The sequence below is a fragment of the Stenella coeruleoalba genome (genome assembly GCF_951394435.1).
Source record: "Stenella coeruleoalba genome assembly, chromosome: 17".
In the NCBI taxonomy this organism is placed as follows: domain Eukaryota; kingdom Metazoa; phylum Chordata; class Mammalia; order Artiodactyla; family Delphinidae; genus Stenella; species Stenella coeruleoalba.
In genome coordinates, this window is record NC_137163.1 from 39,987,805 (window position 1) to 40,009,155 (window position 21,351).

The 21,351-nt window shown below is 40.6% G+C and overlaps 1 long non-coding RNA gene across 1 annotated transcript in view; it reads right to left on the reverse strand.

Moving 5' to 3' along the window:
- LOC307176267 overlaps positions 1-21,351 on the reverse strand; it is a 122,154-nt gene that overhangs the window by 58,938 nt on the left and 41,865 nt on the right. The window lies entirely within an intron of this gene.

Consider the following 21,351-nt stretch of genomic DNA (forward strand, 5'->3'; position numbering starts at 1 on the left):
CCCAAGGAGAAACAAGAATATTCAAAGCCAAAAAATTAGGTTCTTCCCTAATGTAAAACTATGTAAAACAACAGCTGGAACATTATAGAAAATCCTGATAATCAGATGATAAAGATCATGTTAATGGAACCAGGAAATTTTTTGAAAAGCAATGAAGAAAGTGGTAAAAGACAAATACTATCCATAAAGATTTCACTGCTCACAAACTCAAAGAGGCTATGACCAAAATAAACAAAACCATGAATTATATGGATATGAGATGAACAAATCCTGCTGAGTCCTATGGTTGGTGAGTTTGAGGCTGAACTTGAACTACCAGAAATGTGTTCACCAAATACTGAAATGTAAAAGTTCAAGACCACCTTTTTTTTTTTAACGTCTTTATTGGAGTATAATTGCTTTACAATGGTGTGTTAGTTTCTGCTTAATAACAAAGTGAATCACTTACACATACATATACATATGTTCCCATATCTCTTCCCTCTTGCATCTCCTTCCCTCCCACCCTCCCTATCCCACCCCTCTAGGTGGTCACAAAGCACCGAGCTGATCTCCCTGTGCTATGTGGCTGCTTCCCATTAGCTATATATTTTACGTTTGGTAGTGTATATATGTCCATGCCACTCTCTCACATTGTCCCAGCTTACCCTTCCCCCTCTCCGTATCCTCAAGTACATTCTCTAGTAGGTCTGTGTCTTTATTCCCGTCTTGTCCCTAGGTACTTCATGACTTTTTTTTTTTTTTCAGATTCCATATATATGTGTTAGCATACGGTATTTGTTTTTTTCTTTCTGACTTACTTCACTCTGTATGACAGACTCTAGGTCCATCCACCTCACTACAAATAACTCAATTTTGTTTCTTTTTATGGCTGAGTAATATTCCATTGTATACATGTGCCACATCTTCTTTATCCATTCATTTGTTGAAGGGCACTTAGGTTGCTTCCATGTCCTGGCTATTGTAAATAGAGCTGCAATGAACATTTTGGTACATGACTCTTTTTGAATTATGGTTTTCTCAGGGTATATGTCCAGTAGTGGGATTGCTGGGTCGTATGGTAGTTCTATTTTGAGTTTTTTAAGGAACCTTCATACTGTTCTCCATAGTGGCTATATCAGTTTACATTCCCACCAACAGTGCACACCCTCTCCAGCATTTATTGTTTGTAGATTTTTTGATGATGGCCATTCTGACCGGTGTGAGATGATACATCATTGTAGTTTTGATTTGCATTTCTCTAATAATTAATGACGTTGAGCATTCTTTCATGTGTTTTTTGGCAATCTAAATATCTTCTTTGGAAAAATGTCTATTTAGGTTTTCTGCCCATTTTTGGATTGGGTTGTTTGCTTTTTTGATATTGAGCTGCTTGTAAATTTTGGAGATTAATCCTTTGTCAGTTGCTTCATTTGCAAATATTTTCTCCAATTCTGAGGGTTGTCTTTTCGTCTTCCTTATGGTTTCCTTTGCTGTGCAAAAGCTTTTAAGTTTCATTAGGTCCCATTTGTTTATTTTTGTTTTTATTTCCATTTCTCTAGGAGGTGGGTCAAAAAGGATCTTGCTGTGATTTATGTCATAGAGTGTTCTGCCTATGTTTTCTTCTAAGAGTTTGATAGTGTCTGGCCTTACATTTAGGTCTTTAATCCATTTTGAGTTTATTTTTGTGTATGGTGTTAGACAGTGTTCTAATTTCATTCTTTTACATGTAGCTGTCCAGTTTTCCCAGCACCACTTATTGAAGAGGCTGTCTTTTCTCCACTGCATGTTCATGCCTCCTTTATCAAAGATAAGGTGACCATATGTGCATGGGTTTATCTCTGGGCTTTCTATCCTGTTCCATTGATCTACATTTCTGTTTTTGTGCCAGTACCATACTGTCTTGATTACTGTAGCTTTGTAGTATAAAGACCACCTTTTAAAATTTGAGAAACTTAATTTAGGAAAGAGGAGGAAATACTATTTCACAAAGTAAAGATTAGACTGTGGAACTCATTACACCAAGAAAGTGGTAGAAATGGGAAATATAAATTAAGCCCCAAAGGATCTGGAAAATTTCATGAATGACCAAGCCAGAAATAGCTACTAAGAAAACATAGGTTATAACTAAGTTTAAAGATTGCTATCAAGCCTTCCTTCTGTGGGTAGGGATTCTGAACAGGGTGGAGTTTGGGGTCTGCATAAGGGATTTCCAAGCAGGCTGATGGCCTGAAGACTAGCTACATTCAGAGAGATTAAGTAAATAAATGTATTAAAGATAATGGGCATATATTTCTTACTACTGGAGAAGGTAGATACAAATTTGGAAAGAGGAAAGCTAGAATGAACCCTGTGGTGTTTGATTGGAACTGAAAATAGCAGTATAAATTATTTTTATATAGAGAGATACAGAAATAAATACAAATGTAAATGCATACATATATGTTTAAACACACATATATTTCCTAGTTCTGTCTTCTGAGAGGGCCTGGGTGCAGTTACATCTCAGTAACAATGAGCACACCTACTGTTCAGGTATGTATTTCTAAATATCACTCTCCACTAAAAAAAATCAGGGCTCCTTGGACAAATGGTTGAGCCTAAGTGTAGGGCAGTGAAAGAACAAAATGAACCTGGAATATCTGTCTTGTGGGGCAAGTAAGGAAGTGCTCAAAGAATGATCGGGGCATGTCAAAAGATGCAGAAGACAGTTTGAAAGGCCTCCCTCTTGTCAAGTCTGGGACAATTTGAGAATCAAAATAAATGATGATAGTAATAGATTATGATCCATTGAATAAACTGGAATCCAGAAGTCCACACTCATAAACAAATTTTAAAAATTAATAGGGAGAAAAGAAAGACCTTCCTTACAGTAGAATGTCAACTAATAAAAATAGAAAGAATGATGGAACTTCAAAATCACCATTTGGCAACCACAATAGTAATAATTAAAGCAAGAAATATTCTAAAACTCGTGGGTGAAAGTGGGATGAAGAATGGGTTTTACAGTCTTAAAGTACCTGTCCTCAAAATTTTTATGAATTGCAAAGGGGTAGGGGGAAGGAAATTTACAGTGGAGAAACCTGGCAGACACCATCTTCACCAAATGATCAAGGTTATGCCACCAGTAATAGGGCAAGTCAACACCATATGCAACGCTTTGGTACAATATAAAGAACACAGACTCACTTCTGTGATATTCCAACCAAAAATACATAACGCTGGGGGACTTCTCTGGTGGTCCACTGGTTAAGAATCTGCCTTCCAACACAGGGGACGCGGATTCAATCCCTGGTCGGGGAACTAGGATCCCACATGCTGTGCCGCTGGGCAACTGGGCCTACGCACCACAACTACTGAGCCCGCACGCTCTGGAGCCTGTGCGCCACAACTAGAGAGCCCATGCGCCACAACTGGAAAGAAGCCCATGTGCCGCAGCAAAAGATCCCACATGCCGCAACAAAGATCTCACATGTCGCAACTAAGACCCGACGGAGCCAAATAAATCAATCAATAAATAAATATTTTTTAAAAATACATAACCTGGGTCTAGTCATAAGAAAACATTGGACAGACCAAAGTGAGTCTGAGTGATATTTTACAAAATGACTAGCTTATAATCTTGAAAAATATAAAAATCATGAAAGTCATGGGAAGACTGAGGAGTTTTCAGATTGAAGGAGACTAGAGAGACCTGATAACTAAAAGCAATCACAATTCAGACCTAGATCCTTGTGCTATAGAGAACGTTATTGGGACAACTAGCAAAACTTGAATGGGTCTCTAGATGAAGGATGAAGGACATATGGGAATTCCTTGTACTACTTTTGCAACTTTTCTGTGAGTTTAAAATAGTCTCAAAATACTATCTTACTTTGTGAAATAGTATTTCCTCCTATTTCCTAAATTAAGTTTCTCAGATTTTAAAAGGTGGTCTTGAATTTTTACATTTCAGCATTTGGTCAGAAGATAAATGACAAACTGAGGGTGGGGAAAAAAGAGGAGACTGACATTAGGAAGAAACACAAATGCTCCAAGTACATTACCTGGGATCACCTCTTTGCATCGGAATACTGTGTAAGATGAACTATGATTCTAAGTCAGTATGGCTGTTGTCCCCGATTTAAAATGGACTATCAATGAAACACAGGGCTCTAAAATTGCAAGTATCACTCTACCTGGAATCATCTTCAAAAGCTATGGAATTCAGTCAATTCTCTATCATATTATTAAGAGCTATTGTATACAACATCTCCATAATTTAGGCCTCAGGACATGAATTTTATGGGATAATAACGAGAGTAATTTTAAAAAGGGAGAGGGGAAGGAAGTGAGTTTTACGTAGTTAAAAGTTTGTGAAAGGGTAGGCATATAGGAGCCAGTTTACATGCCTCTCCAGATCTGCTCACCCCCACACCCTCCTCCCAGGCCAACAATCATGGCCTCATCTCCTAACACAGCACCAAAGGCTGTCCTCAGCCCTTGAGTCCTCACGCCGGGAGTGAGGACAAAGCTTTAACAAAGCCACCACTGTGTTCTCTGCAGAGGCCTCACAGGGGCCCCAGTGCCCCGATCTAACCAAGGGTCCAAGGCCATGTTGTGAAGCATGGGATCTGCCTGACCTAGCAGCTACCCGAAGAAGACAGGTAACAATCCCTAAGTGCAGTAATATTAACACTTCATGGGTAAACCTTGAATAATGGAAAATGACTCCAGAGGATTCAAGAGTGTGCTGATTGCAAACAGCCTGCCTGGAAGACACAGCCCTCACCTGGTCATGAGGTGCTCTCTCTTATGAAGCCGTCTAGGTAACGCACCATCCAGCATTTGCTTTCCCTTTCTCTGTCTCAATTCCCTTTTTGCCTCAATCTTGCTGCCCTAGGATTGCACCTCCTGATAAATCCTTAGGATATGAACTTCGGCTCAGGCCCCATTTTCTAGGAAACTTGTGTTAAGATAGTATCTCTTTTTTAAGTTAAACAGGTTTCTTCACAGGACTTTTATAAGCCTTTGACATGCTGATGTGCACCGTGAGTCTGCAAGAATGGCATACTGTGTGCTGCAACCAAATTATATTGCAACATAGAACCCGTTTTGGGGAGAACATCTTGCAGTAATAGTGCTCCATGGAGTAAAAATTTGAGGAAAGCCAGGGTTGTAGACTTCCACTATAGAATAACTTATTATTACATGAATTCAAATGGGCTACAAATTTAATCTGGTTTTCCAAAACATAATAATTAGTACAAAAGATGTTTAATAATACCATTATTCTTGAACCTAGGTTGTAAAATCAATGATATAAAATAAGGCCTCTCTAGAGGGTCAGAGAATATGAAAATTTTAATTACATAATTATAAACTAAAATGTTTATTAAAATTATAAATATTATTTTTACATTATAAAATTATAACATATACACTCCTACCATGTGCCAGACAAAAGTCTAAGCCTTCACATACCACTCTGAAGTGGGCATTATTATTATCCCCATTACACAAATGAGGGAACTGAAGCATAAGAGAAGTTTGTAACTTGCTCCAAATGCCACAGCCAGGGAGCAGTGAGTCCAGATTTTGAACCCAGAGCCTGCATTCTAACCACTGCATCATCTCTATGTTATGATTAGTTCATACATTGCACTCACCCCTAACAAGGACATAAGACATAAGTTTTTTGTTCCCACCCAGCTCAATATGGTACAAATAAATCAGGCTTTTGAAATAATCCCAAAGCTTTGGAAGGAGAGTCTTCTTTTGGTGCTCCAAATTGTTACTACCCATATCTTTGTCTAGCTGTGCCTTTTTAGCAAACTGGCACCAGAGGGGCAGCCTTATTTGGTAGGATTTGCTCTGGTAGCTGGGCCTCTCTAGGTCATCCCCTGCCATGTGGCTTGCTGTAGGCTGAGCCTGTCTCCTGCTCAGCTGGGATCTGCTGGTAAACCCCATAAAGTACATGTTCATGTGTTTACCAGATGAGCAGGTAAGGGAATGGAGGGAGAAAAAGGGACAGTGAGGAAAACGACCAGAAATGGAGGCGGTACATTAAATCCAGCAGAAAGTGAAACAAAAATCCTAGGCAGATAAGACTAAAAAGATCAGGATGAGATCAGGAAAATCTCCAAAGGGTTCAGTGTGTGATTTAAGGTAATCAGAGAACAAGCAGGTTTTCTTAGCAGGTAGGACAGAAGAGAAGGAAGTGAGAGTCACTCCTTCAGGAAATTTGATGCCTCATGCTCTGCCCTTTAATAGCAAAAAATGTTTTTCCCCCTATAGGAATCCTAAGTGCACAGCAAGAGAATAACCAGGGCACAGTGCAAAGAGTCTCAGCTCACCTATTTCTTTCTCTCATTTTTTAGCACTAGTGTGATTTTTTGGTAACATAAAAATGTTGCGCTGAAGAGCGGTAGGAACTGGAGAAATGACCAAATAGAAAAATCTCCAAAGGACTTGTAGAGAAGGGATCCAATCCCATCAGGCTCATCACTGTACTGTAATGATAAATCTTACAGATTTATCATTGATTTACATATATATGTAAATCTAACTTACACATATATATATATATATATATATACATACTATTTCAGAATATGAAAATACTACCCTAGCTATAATATAAAGGATAGATGAAAGTAATTTATAATAAAGTAACTTTTGTGTTACTTTATGTTTCAATATGTAAATGCTTGTGCAGGACAACATAGCGGAAAACGGAACAGAATAGTACGCATTTGCCCTTTATGAGTGTTCGCTTTTGAGAAAAGATCAGAAATCATTAGGTATGGGAAAAACAGGAAAATGAAAGAAGGTACTGGTGCATACTAAAATTTATTATAATACACACTTACCTCTAACAACTTCATATCTGGAGGCAATAATAAGGAAAGCGGGGGACCTTACCTTGAAGATCAAGACATTAGAAAGGTGAGTGAGAAATATGGGGGAGGGGGACAAAAGTGTTCTGCAGGGACATCTTTCATTCTTGGGCTCTGCTCACTACAGGCTAATGGTGCTTCACAGGAATGCCTCCACAGATTTCAAAAATGCCCCCAATGAGAACAATTGATCCAAAAGTCTTCACCCAGAAAAAGGCTATTCTCTTGAATTTCAGTGTACATCCACTTTGACCACCATGGAAGGTGGGTTCACTGGCAAGATTCTTTCTTTTTTGGAGGGGGGCAGGCGGTAAGGTGCTATTTCAACTAAGTCTATACAACAAATACAAACTGAAAAGCTGAGGCTTATACATTAGGTACTGCATGATCATTCATATAACCAAAACACTCAGGTAAATGGTATCATTCTTTTACTAAATCATAAAAGATAAAGTTTCTGCCCCCCAGAATTCAAGTCTTGCACATTCTGCTTCAAATAAGTGGGTAACTTCAAGTCTTCCATATCACTGGACACCTTGCAACTTGGACCTTTTACGCTAAGATTCTGAGAAATTCAAAATCTTAAGAGTCAGAATGCTCACGTGGGAGAAATCTTAGAACGGGAGAAGAAACGGCTATCTTGAGCAACTATCATGCACCAGCCTCTAAGTAGACTGCTTTACATATAACTAAATAGGTTACTTTGCTCATTGAATCCTACTACAACCCTATAAAGTGGGCAATATATCACTGTTATCTTACAAATGAACCTGAGGCTTAGTAAAGTTAAGTAATTTGTCCAAGTCAAACAGCTAATTCATGGCAGAGCCAGGTTCCAGGTTCCCATCTAGGTCAGACTCCAAAGCCAAGGCTAATACCAGCCATCACAATGCCACCAAGAAATTGAAGGGCAGCCACTATGGAAAACAGTATGGAGATTCCTCAAAAAATTAAAAATAGAAATACCATATGATCCAGCAGTTCCACTTTTGGGAAATGAAAACGGGATCTCAAAGAGATATCTGCACCCCATGCTCATTACAGCATTATTCACAATAGCCAAGGTATGGAAACAACCTCAGTGTTCGTCATTGGATGAATGCATAAAGAAAATGTGGTGTGTACATACAACAGTATTTTCTATTAGGCCTTGAGAAAGAAGAAAATCTTTCCTGCCATTTGCAACAACATGAATGGACCTTGAGGGCACTACGCTAAGTGAAAATAAGCCAGACAGAGAAAAACAAATACTGTATGATTCACTTATTATGTGGCAACTAAAAAAGCCGAACTCATAAAAACGGAGAGTAGAGTGGTGGTTACCAGGGGGCAGGGACGTGGGGGAAAAGTAGAGATGGTGGTCAAAGGGTACAAACTTCCAGCTATAAAACGAGTAAGTGGCAGGGACCTAAAGTACAGCATTGTGATTACAGTTAATAATCTGTATTATATACTTGAAAGTTGCCAAAGAGTAGATCTTAAATATTCTCACCACAAAGAAGAAATGGTGATTATATGATGTGATGCAGCTGTTAGCTAACACTACTGGTGGTAATTCTTCGCAATATATAAGTGTATCAAATCAACACACTGCATACCTTAAACTTACACAACGTTATATGTCAATTATACCTCAATGAAGCTGGAAAAACATTTAATTAAAAAAAAGAAATCAAAGGGAAGAGAAGCTCACATTTTTTTAATAGTGTGCATCCCTTGGTTCCTGGCCCCTTCCATCTTCAGAGCCAGCAGCGCCCAGTCCAGTCTTTCTCACATGGCATCGCTGATCCTGACTCCTCTGCCTCCCTCTTCAAGGTTGACGTTTTTTATATCCCATCTATATGCCATCTCTGGACTTGCATTTTCACAATCACCATCCTTTCAGCCCAGAGAGAGGTAGACACTGTCATTGCCAAGACAAGCAAACAAACCCAGAAAGATGAAGACTTGATCGGGGTCACATAAAAAGGGTGTATCAAACGTGAGGTTGAAACCCAAATCATGTGCTTTCTACCACACCATGCTGCTGTCTTCCAAGAAAGGAGCTTGTCACATCCACCGTCAACAACCAGCTAGAAATTATTTTCAGGCCCTCGCCTGAACCCACAAAAGAGTTTAGAGCAAAGAGCTACATTTATAAATTAGAAAACTTGTTAGATCATCTAAGATGACAAAAACATTTTATTATTCTCAAATAAAAAGATTGCTGTTTGCACAAGACTCTATTACTTAAACAGGCTTTTTGGTTCAGTGGTTTACAGACAGTCATTTGGTTCACCTTTGAGTAATATCCTGATATTAAATGGCAAGGAATGGGGTAAGATTTTCAAACAGTGCATGGAAGGTTTGAATCATATTGTTCTCTTTCTCAAGTTCTGGATGATCTTGATTTTCCTGCAGTTTCTTGTAGTCTTTTTGCAGTGCAGAGAATCTGATTTCGGTGAGCTTCTGATTGTTAATTCCTTTATGTTTATCACACCCCTACCATCCATAGTCTCTGTGCAGGCACTATGGCTAACACAAAACATATGAACCTGGTTGCATGCTTTCCTGTACAAAGCCATGTCAGGGAGACAAGATATAAAAAGTTAAAAACATCGGAATTCTCATACACAGCTGGTAAGAATGTTTGCTAAACAAACATTTTCCAGCCACCTAGGAAGATGTTTGTTTAGCAATGCCTACTGAAACCAAGCACACATATACCTATGGCCCAGCAGCTCCACTCCTGAATATATCTCCAGCAAAAAATGGTCTTGAACACTAAAAGACTTGTATAAGAATGTTGCTAAGGAGGGGGAAGGGTAAGCTGGGATGAAGAGAGAGACTGTCATGGACAGATATATACTGCCAAATGTAAAATAGATAGCTCGTGGGAAATAGCTGCATAGCACAGGGAGATCAGCTCGGTGCTTTGTGACCTCCTAGAGGGGTGGGATGGGGAGGGTGGGAGGGAAACGCAAGAGGGAAGAGATATGGAGATACATGTATATGTATAGCTGATTCACTTTGTTATAAAGCAGAAACTAACGCACCACTGTAAAGCAACTGTACTCCAACAAAGATATTAAAAAAAAAGATACAAACTTCCAGTTATAAAATAAATAAGTGATGGAGATGTAATGTACAGCATGGCAACTATAGCTAATAACATTGTATTGCAAATTTGAAAGTTACACGAAGAAGTAAATCTTAAAAGTTGTCATCACAAGAAAAAAAAATTTTGTAACTTTGTATGGTGACAGATGATCACTAGACTTATTGTGGTAATCATTTTGCAATGTATAAAAATGTTGAATCATTACATTGTACACCTGAAATTAATATCATGCTGTATGTCAATTATGCTTCAATTAAAAAAAAGATATTTGTTTCCCTAAAAAAAAAAAAAAAGAATGTTGCTGGTCCAAAACTGGAAACAACCAAAATATTCACCAACAGTAGATAAGTTAATAAGTTATAGTATACTTATACAATAGGATATAACACAGCAATGAAAAAGAAAAATTAGTAATACTCTCAAAAACATGGAGAAATATCACAGAATGTTGAGGGAGGAAGTTCACACAAAAGACTACATACTACATGATTCCATATATCTGAAGTTCAAAAATAGCCTGAAATTATTGTATGGTGATAAAGTCTAAATAGTGGCCACCTTTAGAAAACTATTACCTGTGAGCACAAGGAAATTTTCTGGAGTACTGGAAATGATCCAAGTGGTCACTACATGGTTATATAAGCATGTGAAAATGGAATGAAATTTAATTGATATGAAATTTAAATGATGTGCCTATTACTATAGGTAAGTTATACTGTAATTTTTAAAATGAAGTTTGGTAGCTGTGTGAGATTTAGCTAAGATATCACAAGGCAGAGTAAGATGAGTTGTCAAAAAAGTTGTACAAATAAACTCTATGAAAGCAGATGACAGCAAGCACGTTCTGTGGCAAGGGTGGACTTGGAGGTCTCCATCTAAAAGGTGAACTTGAGCTATGTCTACAATGATAGGAACTATTTGGACTGCCGGAAACATTCCCTATGGCTTAACTCCCACAGACCACTGAAAATTCACTAACCCCACTCTAGGATTCCTCCTTGGAAATCTGGCCTCAGTTCATGTGGAAGGCTTGAAAATCTACAAGTTCTTCTGAACCAACTGCCTACTGTTCCTCAGAGACTGTAGCGTGCAACTCAGTCACAGGGCTGGGGGATTGGGAGGGTTTAAATGTTGATTCTCAGGCTCCCAGCTTTGTGATATGACGAGTCTAGCTGGGATGGAATCTGTGGCTCTGGACATTCTTAAATGCATATATCCTACATTTTTCTTTTACCAATGTTTTTTCTTTTCTTTTTCTTTAATTTTTATTTATTTATTTATTTTTATTTTCTTGACTGCGCTGGGTCTTCGTTGCTGTGTGCAGGCTTTCTCTTGCCATGGAGAGCGAGAGCTACTCTTGATTGTGGTGCATGGGCTTCTCATTGTGGAGCATGGGCTCTAGGCGCATGGGCTTCAGTAGTTGTGGCACGCAGGTTCAGTAGTTGTGGTTCGCAGGCTCTAGAGCGCAGGCTCAGTAGTTGTGGTGCACGGGATTAGTTGCTCCGCGGCATGTGGGGATCTTCCCAGACCAGGGCTCAAACCCGTGTTCCCTGCATTGGCAGGCAGATTCTTAACCACAGCACCACCAGGGAAGCCCCACTCCTACATGTTGAAAAAACAAACACTGGCCACAGTCTGAGAAATACTTTGTGACTGCTGCAAATTGGCCCCAAGCCACTTTGGCCCAATCCTGAAAACTCCTTATCAGTTCGGATCTATGTTTAATGAAACCAATGAACTACTATTTATCCATATGACTGTCTAATCAAAAGAAACAACACTTCCAGCTTACTATGCTGCCAAGAGGAAAGAAGAGACTGAGACCCTTGATTGAAAGTTACGGTCAGAATAGCTTGAGGATAGTTCCATTATTGCACGTGCAAAAACAGACAAAGCCTCATAGGTTCCTTTAAGGATGCTGAGCTTCTCACCTCTTTGTCATCTCCACCCTGGCAGCACCCACTAAACTCTGCATAAAAGGTGTGACTCACATAAGACTATTTTTAGGACTATTTCCGAACCTGCCAAACACACCTGCTCTGTACCTCATTCTTCCTCTGTTCTCCACCTACCCTGCTCAGACCTCTCTAGCCATGTTCTTATCAAAACACTTCAATATGAAACATCTTCTTGGCACTCCTGACTTTGTCACTGGCCTTCATCCTCATCCTTGCTACAGTTTTCTCACTCCTCTCTGCCTGGGCATATTCAAAACACTCAAGGTTCAATGCAGGACCTCTTTACTGCCATGAGCTGCTCCATCTGGCTGGTCCTGGGTGGAACCAAAATCTAGGTAGACTCATTTGCATTTATAGAAAATATTCTTAAAGCTTTATGGACCCAAACTACATGACTAAAGTGAAAACACACAAACACACACACGTGCAAGAGAAATCATCAGTATCCTTCAGTTAGTTTCACTATTATTTCTTGGATGGATATTCTAATTTCACTCTAAGTGTCCTTTTCCAAGGCATTCATCAAGGATCTATGTATTCGTGGCTAATGCCAGTTGCTATATAAAAGCCAAAACAGATACAATCTTGAACCTCTTAAGATCTTACAATCTAAAACACTCAACATCTAGGGGAACTAACCTCAGAGAACATCAGACACAGACCTGGATTGATGCAACTACAACCTTGGGCTTCCCTGGTGGCGCAGTGGTTGAAAGTCCACCTGCCGATGCAGGGGACACGGGTTTGTGCTCCGGTTTGGGAAGATCCCACATGCTGCGGAGCGGCTGGGCCCGTGAGCCATGGCCGCTGAGCCTGCACATCCGGAGCCTGTGCTCCGCAAAGGGAGAGTCCACAACAGTAAGAGGCCCGCGTACCGAAAAAAAAAAAAAAAATACAACCTTGTGCTATCATGTCTCCTTTTTTCTTTTTTTAATTGAAACGCTGTCAACCAGTCCTATTAGACAAGTATGAGAAGGGACCATTAATAAGAAGATAGCCAAAGAACTGTTGTCCATTCACTTTCTTCAGAGAGAGATAAGAAGCTGTTACAAGATCTCAGAAACACAGATATTAATCAATAAAGCGTTTTCAGGATGCGTCAGCCATAAGGCAAGCCCAGTTAATGCTCTGGGAAGAGGAGGGGATACCATGATTGAGGCAAGTTCATCTGGAGAAGGGAACCCAGCAGAAAAGATCAACTCTCCTCTCATTGAAAGGATTCCTGGAGAAGGTATTTTAAGAACAGTTTCCTGGGACTTCTGTGGCAGTCCAGTGGTTAAGACTCTGCCCTTCCACTGCAGGGGGCACGGGTTTGATCCCTAGTCGTGGAACTAAGATACTGCATGCCGTGTGGCACAGCCAAAAAACAAAACAAACAAAAACAAACAAACAAAAAAATCAAAAATAGTTTTCTGGAGAAATATTTTCTAACTAGGAGAATATTATAGGAGAGCTCCTCACTTTACAAAGATTGAACTATTTTAGCATCTCTAAGTATACAATAATAAGTACAGTTGACCCTTGGACAATGTGGAGATTAAGGGCCCTAACTCTCCGCACAGTGGAAAATCCACGTATATACAGTCCTTCGTATATGCAGTTCCTCTGTATCCGTGGATTCAACTAACTGGTGATCGTGTAGTATGTAGTATTTACTATTGAAAAAAATCCACCTATATGTGGACCTGTGCAGTTCAAACCCGTGTTGTTCAAGGGTCAACTGTAATCATAAAGATATGATTAAATGCTTTCTTAACCAAAAAATATGACCGACATAAAGTAAGCAAGAAATGAGTCTCTCTGGCCGTGCCTGAAGAGCACATATCCAACTGTGCAGAAGGAGCTTGATTCCTGTGTCAGGAGACAGCTACACTAATCTAAGGAGAGAAACACCATGCGGGGCTGAGCCTGATATGGAATAGCTGGCTTTAACAAGGAAGACGTGTCCGGGCTGGACACTCACGTACAGGTGAGGCAGCAATGCAGGCACCAGGAGATCAGCAAGGGGCTCCTCTCTGGCCAAATCAGGCAGCTGTCAGGTACTGTGCTGGGTTCCATCAGCTGGACACACTGAGCTCTGCGTGTTCCCATGGGGCTTCTGGAGAGCAGGGCAGCTAGAAGTCCCCTCCAGAAGAATGATAGGGTTGCACAGCGGGTGTGAGAGAAAAGTAGAATTTGGAGGTTTGGATTTTTCTTATTCTTTTTTCTTCCAATATATGGCAGAAGTATTAACCTTATTTCCAGCAGGCTTCCCTCGACCTACTCGTAAGATTAAGCAGACATGCAAAGAAGAGTAAGAAGACTCGGGAACCAAAACTATTAATCCAGGCCTAAAGTAAATGAGGCCACTGTCGAGCAGGAATGTTCACCAAGAAGAGAAAGTCTGATGAGAAGTGCGCTATACTCATTTGGGCAACGATTCGGTGACTATCAGAGTCAAAATATTTAACCAGGCATTCTGGGGAGACAGAAAGGCCCTGAAAATGACAGTTCCTTGACAGCCTTCCTTGAGTTTACAATCTAAGAGCAGACACGTGAAATTTACAAATCAGTCTAAATGTATCTGATGAAAGAATACAAAATATAAATATAGATATATTCATATCATATCACAAAAACTGAGAGCCCTGTTAAAACGCCCCTTAAAATGTCAAGTTGATTCCATCTAGAAAGACCTGACAGGAAAGGTCAAATTCACTGAACTGAAGAGAGAAAAAAACTCGGCAGAATGCAAAAGTTGTGCTAACAGGAGGGTGGATGGATCCTGAGTTGGAAAGGAAATTATAAGGTAAGGTGCAAAAGAATAGGCAGTTAGGTAATAAGAGGCAGGGATTTGCGGTTAGGAAGACATGCCATTGGGGTCCTCAGAGCTGTTCTAAGAGAGGAAAGGGGCTTCACATAATGCTTGGGAAAGCCAATTCTCACTGCTGAGAGCAGGACAAATTAGAATGGAGAGAGCCAGGAGCAAAGTAGGAAATTTGCAAGTCGAGGGTATTGAGGCTTCACACTAACTGTTCTTGGTTACCTGTGAAGGGCACACAAGTTCCCCGGGCAGTACTTCCCTATCCTTGCTTCCTTCACATGCTTCCCCCGTTCAAGGACCTACGGGAGCTTCAGTTGTCTTTCCCATGAGACAGAAACATGCCTTCACTGCCCCACTCCCAAGGTATCAAACCTCATCTCTTGCTCCACCTATGGAGGCCCCTCCCTTCCAGCCAGGAAAATCTCTCCTAAGCTAGTCTTGATCATTTTCACTCTTTGGAGTCAAGTGGACCTGAATTTTATTATCAACTCCAGTATGTACGCTTTGTGTGACTTCCTCGATCTTAGGTTTCTTCTCTAAAATAAAGACATAAAACCTCCTACCACACTGTAAATTAATAAAGAAGGTTACATTTTTAAAGATACATAGTAAAGGACTTTACACAGTTCCCAGCACATAGGACTGTCCAACAATGATTAGTTTCCTTACCCACCTGGCTTTTCCATTCACATCTCTTCTCAGCCATCTTCCAGCCTGAAATTATCACCTCCCACCATCTTCTCCACATAATCCATGTGGAGCCTACACTCTCCTGTAAGAAACATGCCCTAGCAAAGCCTACCCTGCCCCCCTTTTGGTTTCCACATACTTTGTACCATTCACAGTCTGGACCAACTACAAACATGTGACCTTTATTTCTAAATACTTTCTTCAACACACCTTCATCCCCCTTCAGCCTTCATCCCAGAACCCAGGAATGTACACACAGTGAATTCTCAATAGCGGGTTGGGTGGTTTTAGTTGGTAGGGGTAGGAAGAACTGGTGAAAACGGTACAGGATGGTAACAACTACCTGTAAGACTGACTAAAAAAGAAGAATTTTAGACATTCTAATAAATGATCTACACTTGGGTAACTATGAGTCATGCTTGCCCAAACAACTCAAGAGTAAGTAAAATATCTCTTTTGCTAAATTACAAGAGTAAAGAACTATTAGGATAATTACCCCATAACAAATGCCAGAAATAAGTGGCTATCTTGACTTACTTTTACAGATACTTTGCAAAGTACATACCCTAGCCTTGCAAAAAAAAAAAAAAAAAAAAAAGGTATTAATATTGCTCAAACTTTACTAACCCATGAATCTCTGGGAAGAAAGCCCCAGTTTTACCCCATAATGGCAACTGGCTACTTTTTCTGTGGACATAAGAGAAATTCAATTTCTCTAGACACATTTTTCCTTTGCTACCAGTGAGCTCCAGGGACTGGTAAACTCCTAAAGGAAAACCGTAAAAAACCATAATCCAGAGAAAACAAAATCCAGCTAGTTAAACTATCGCCAATAAGAAGCATAAACAGGAACAATTTTCAATTGCTTGGAATCAAAAACTCAATTTTAAAAGGCTTCAAAACAAGAGTTTACTGTTTCCCAGACATCTGCAGTTGAAAAGAAAACACAAAAACAGCTCTGGAAAGTGCTGTGGGTTACTTCATACTGAGTGATTTCCAGGTGTGAAGGGGAATACTGGGGGAAAATTAAAAATGAAATGAGCATGAACCAAGTGTTTTTTAGGGCCATATTTATATTCACCTTTTTGGTTGGTAGTTCCTTGCATACATATGTGGGACTATGTGCTGCTTGTTTGACACAAGCATTATCCTGGGGACAATTTTAGGCAGATTTCCCACTGATAAGCTCCATGCAGACTTCTAGCTCAGAGACCCTTGGGGGAAGAGCTTGACTTAATATTATTTGCCATTGTCCTGTCTGGAGCGGCAGTCAGAGGAACGGCCTTTGATGGTGAGTGCCACAGCTTTAGGAGCAGAGCTGCCAGGCAGCTGTGTATGCTCTCCAGACTGTGGAACAACCAATAAAAAGAAAAAAGCAAGAAGAGAATTGCCAACTTCTTGCAACATGGAGCCATTACTTTAAGAGCCAAGCTGGTCATTTTTCCACCCAGCCAGCCCTAAGGTTGGCATCTGACATCAGTGTGGAGAATGACATCAGAGAGTCTCCAATCACCTGCTTGACTAACAGGCTTGCTCAAGAAATGCCAGAGAAGCCAGAGATGCAAGGAAAGTGGGAGAACTAACATTCTAAAGATCCTCACTTTTTATTAAATAGACTACTATTTCAACCAAGTGAATAAAGCCCAGTCTTGCAGGACAAGATGCAAAACAAAAACAAAAACCTTTTTTCATTTCGGAGTTTGGATTTCAGAAGGGAAAAGTAAGACTGGCAGACTTAGGTTTAAGTGTATCAGCTTAAGTTCCTAATTTGCAAGCAAAACAAACTGACTTTGGCTCGTGTTATGGACTGAATGTTCGTGCTCCCCTAAAACCCACATGGTGAAATCTTAACCCCAAGTGTGGCTGTGTATGAAGTAAGGACGTAATTGAGGTTAAGAGGTCATAGGGTGGAACCTGATCTAAAAGGATTAGTGTCCTGGGCTTCCCTGGTGGCACAGTGGATAAGACTCTGCCTGTCAATGCAGGGGACACAGGTCCGATCCCTGGTCCGGGAAGATCCCACATGCTGCGGAGCAACTAAGCCCGTGAGCCACAACCACTGAGCCTGCACTCTTAGAGCCTGCGAGCCACAGCTACTGAGCCCACGTGCCACAACTACTGAGGCCCACGTGCCTAGAGCCCGTGCTCCGCAACAAGAGAAGCCATCACAATGAGAAGCCCACGCACCGCAACAAAGAGTAGCCCCCGCTCGCCGCAACTAGAGAAAAGCCTGCGCGCAGTAACGAAGACCCAACATAGCCAAAAATAAATAAATAAAATAAAAATAAAAAGACATAACTTTACTAAATAAATAAATAAATAAAATGAAAGGATTAGTGTCCTTATAAGAGATACCAGAGATCAAGCCCACTCTCTCCCATCATGCATGTACAGAAAGACCATGTGAGGCCAAAGCAGCCCTCTGCAAGACAGGAAGAAAATCCTCACCAGAAACCAAACTCTTCCAGAGCCTTGATCTTGAACTCAGAGCCTCCAGAACTATGAGAAAATAAGTTTCTGTTGTTGAAGCCACGCAGTCTGTGGCATTTTGTTACAGCAGCCCGAGCAGACTAGGACAGTGGTTAACTCTAGCCAAAGGAAATGATGGGCTTACAGAACTGACGAGAGGCTGAAGAACAAGCCTGGAAACAGGCAGGATCCAGGTCAGCTCCAGAGGAAGGAACCAGGAACTGAGCACTGATCAGGGTACCGCTGCTGTGATGAGGAAATTCCAACTGTTTCTCTTATTTTTCCATCACTCACTCAAAATTCCAAGTCCCGGGAGGATGTGTCTGATTATCTGAGCCTAGGCCGTGTGTTATCCTAGCTATACCAGGATAGCGAGAAAAAGAATCTTGTCTTTCCCACTTCCAGAACAGCCTCCTGACATGTGGATTATCCCAAGACATCACAGTGGGGCAAGGCCTTGACCCAAAAGGAAATCAGGATGTTTCTAGGAAGGGGGAATAGATGTTAGTTAGTTTAAAATTTTTAATATCCACTGCACTAGATATCATTACAAATTCCTGGTGGGCTCACCGTTCTCCTGGCATGCACATCACATGTATGTGAGGTGGATTTCTGTGGCTGTAGATTCAGAAATAGTGAATCCTAGAGGAGTACCTGCCCACAGGTAGAGCTACAAGGCAGGACTTCTCTGAGCTCCAGGCCTATACACTGCCTGTCCCTGTAGCTAACTTTCTGAGTCAGGACTACATGGTACTTGGAGGTCCTTGATCAAAATGTCGAAGCTAAAAAGAAATGTTATTGACTTCTATATAGTACTATCATACACTCAATGGTTCCATGGTTCCAGCACATCTAAACACCTTCTGACTGCACAATTACAATGTTTATTGAACAATTACTATGTACCACAGTTTTTGCTATTCGTTTTATGCATGCTGGCTTAAAGACATGCTACCTAAAGATAAAGACAGAAAAAGATATGTAGAGACAGGGTGAATGAAGAGGTCTGTAGCTGACAGAGACACAAAGAGAGACAAAGAGAAAAGAAATGGAGAGAGAGGTTGAGAAGATGGATGAAGATTGAATAAATGGAAGAGAACAAAAGTGGTTGAGACAGGTGCCATAAGAACTCACCCAGAATGTTATGAAAGCACAAATGCTTCTAAAAGACAAGGAGTTCTCTAGATGAAATTTCTCAGACACTAGGTCCTGAGTCTCAGAGTCAGAAAGTGATTGGGCTGCTGTTTCCTCAGCTCTCCTGCCATCCTCTCGGTAGCCCCCAAGGCCACTTAGCCAAGGGAATGGTAGAGTGGAGGAGACAGGGCTTTGCTGAGCAATGCCTTACATGGGACAGCAAAATGCATGTTGGCCAGAACTTGATTTTCTGCAGTAAAAGGATACAAAGAGACAAACCAGACTGGGACATCAGGCTTTGATCCTCTGCTGAGCGACTTGCTAAGAAACACTTTTCAGGCTCCTTCTCCTAGGCTCTATGGGTTGCTTTGTAGGATCCTTCTGCCCAAGATCATAGTTTATTTATTCTTTAAAGTAGCCCATAAAGGCAAAAGGTAAACAGTGAGAAAGAAAGAAGGTAATAAAGTAGTATATATGTAGTTCCTACAACCTTGGGAAACTGCAAAACCCCAAACTACATAAATACAAAACAACCAGTGTGTAAATAGGCAACATATGAACAAGTAGTAAATTAGTACAAAGTAATTGCACCAATGCCAATGTCTGTGGAAAAACCCTGGATTAATGTCTTAAATGTGTCACTTGACCCCAGGCAAGTAATGACTTTTCTGGGTGTTAATTTCCTTACCTGTTCAGTAAGGCCTAGGTTAAAGGACCTACAAAGTGACTTCCAGCTCAGGGAGGATGTATTCAATGTTCTTAATGTGTTGAGTGAGCAGGGTGGTGTGGAATTAGTCATGGAAGTTTTCTTGAAAGCAGGGGACGTTTCAACCTGTTCTCAGAAACTCTACAAATTTCATTAGACAAATACAATAAAGTCTCCTATGTCCACCTAGAGGCCACATCCAATTCTTTTCGCTCAGTCCAGAACTTACTTTATTTGATGCTTCTGTCACTTTTAATGACCAGTTTGCCCTTCCTCAAATGTCTTACTCCTGATGTCCCTGAGATGCTCCCCTTCTGGTCCTCGTCATGCTCTCTGCCTCTCCTCAGACTCTCCTCTCTGGCTCCTTTTCCACCCACCTTCCACTTAACACTAATTATTCCTAAGCTCTGTCCTTGACTTTTCTCTTAGTCTTCTACATGTTCTATCTGGACAGTTGCATCCATACCAGTGGCTACAGATACCAACTGTATAGTTCCTCATCTTTCTCTCTAATGGAGGTTCCTTTCCCAAGTTCCAGATCCATATATCAACCACCATCTAGTGAGATAACATATTCCCAAATGCCTCAATTCATAACAGATTCAAAACTGAACTCACTAGATCCCCATCCACAACCATGCCCTTCCCCTAGTTCAGTGAATGAGGACACCAATTACATACGCACCTGGAAGACATCAAAGCCTCCCCCTCACATAACTGGTCTTCAAGTCCTGTCATTCCACCCCTAACATATCTCACAAGTCAAGCCCCTCATTTTCATCCCCACTGTCATATCCCAGCATTAAGCACCCAGCCTCTTCCCCCTCCCTCCCCCTCGCTCTTCTCTCTCCTGATCACCCTATCTCCTTGCTCACCCATTCCAAACACACCAGAGTAATATTTCTAGCAAATCATGATGTCCCTACCCACTCAGTAGTCTTTATAAGTTGTCAAACACTGATGAAATAAAAACTGAACTCCTTCACATGGCAAACACCATGCATAGTATTCGTGACGTATTAGACCATTGTATACCTCCCTCCACTATAGCTTGCATCACACTGTACTGTGCTGTAACTGCTTGACTGTGCCCATTTCATCTTTATATGCCCCAGTGCTCAGCACAACATCTAAACATAGGGGTTCAAGAAACCACTGATTACCTAAGTGGATGAATGAACCAATACCTCAAATTGCCCCTTTTCACAAAATTTTCCCCTTTATACAATATTTTATTATTTTTATTGTCCATACCTTTAATGATACCATGCTAAAATTACAAAAGTAAAGCTATATTCAGTTTCCTTTTATCTTAGAGTTTTAAATCAGTAAGGCCTTAAGTGAGCATCTAATTCGGTGGTGCTCAACTCTGGGTGCACATTAGAATCACCTGAAGAGATTTTTTTAAAGCTGGCCTCAATCTAAATTCATGAAATCAAAACTCAGCCTTTGTATCTACCGTGACTATTTGATTGCCTTCATTGGAAAAAGAACAACAAAGAGCCAACTTTCATTAAAGAGCCTCACATCATGCTTGATGCAGAAAATTTTATATGTGGTAGCTTATATACCCTTTAAAACAGCCCATGAAGTGGAATACTCTTTTCACTTAGGAGGCGCCTGAAACCCAGAGA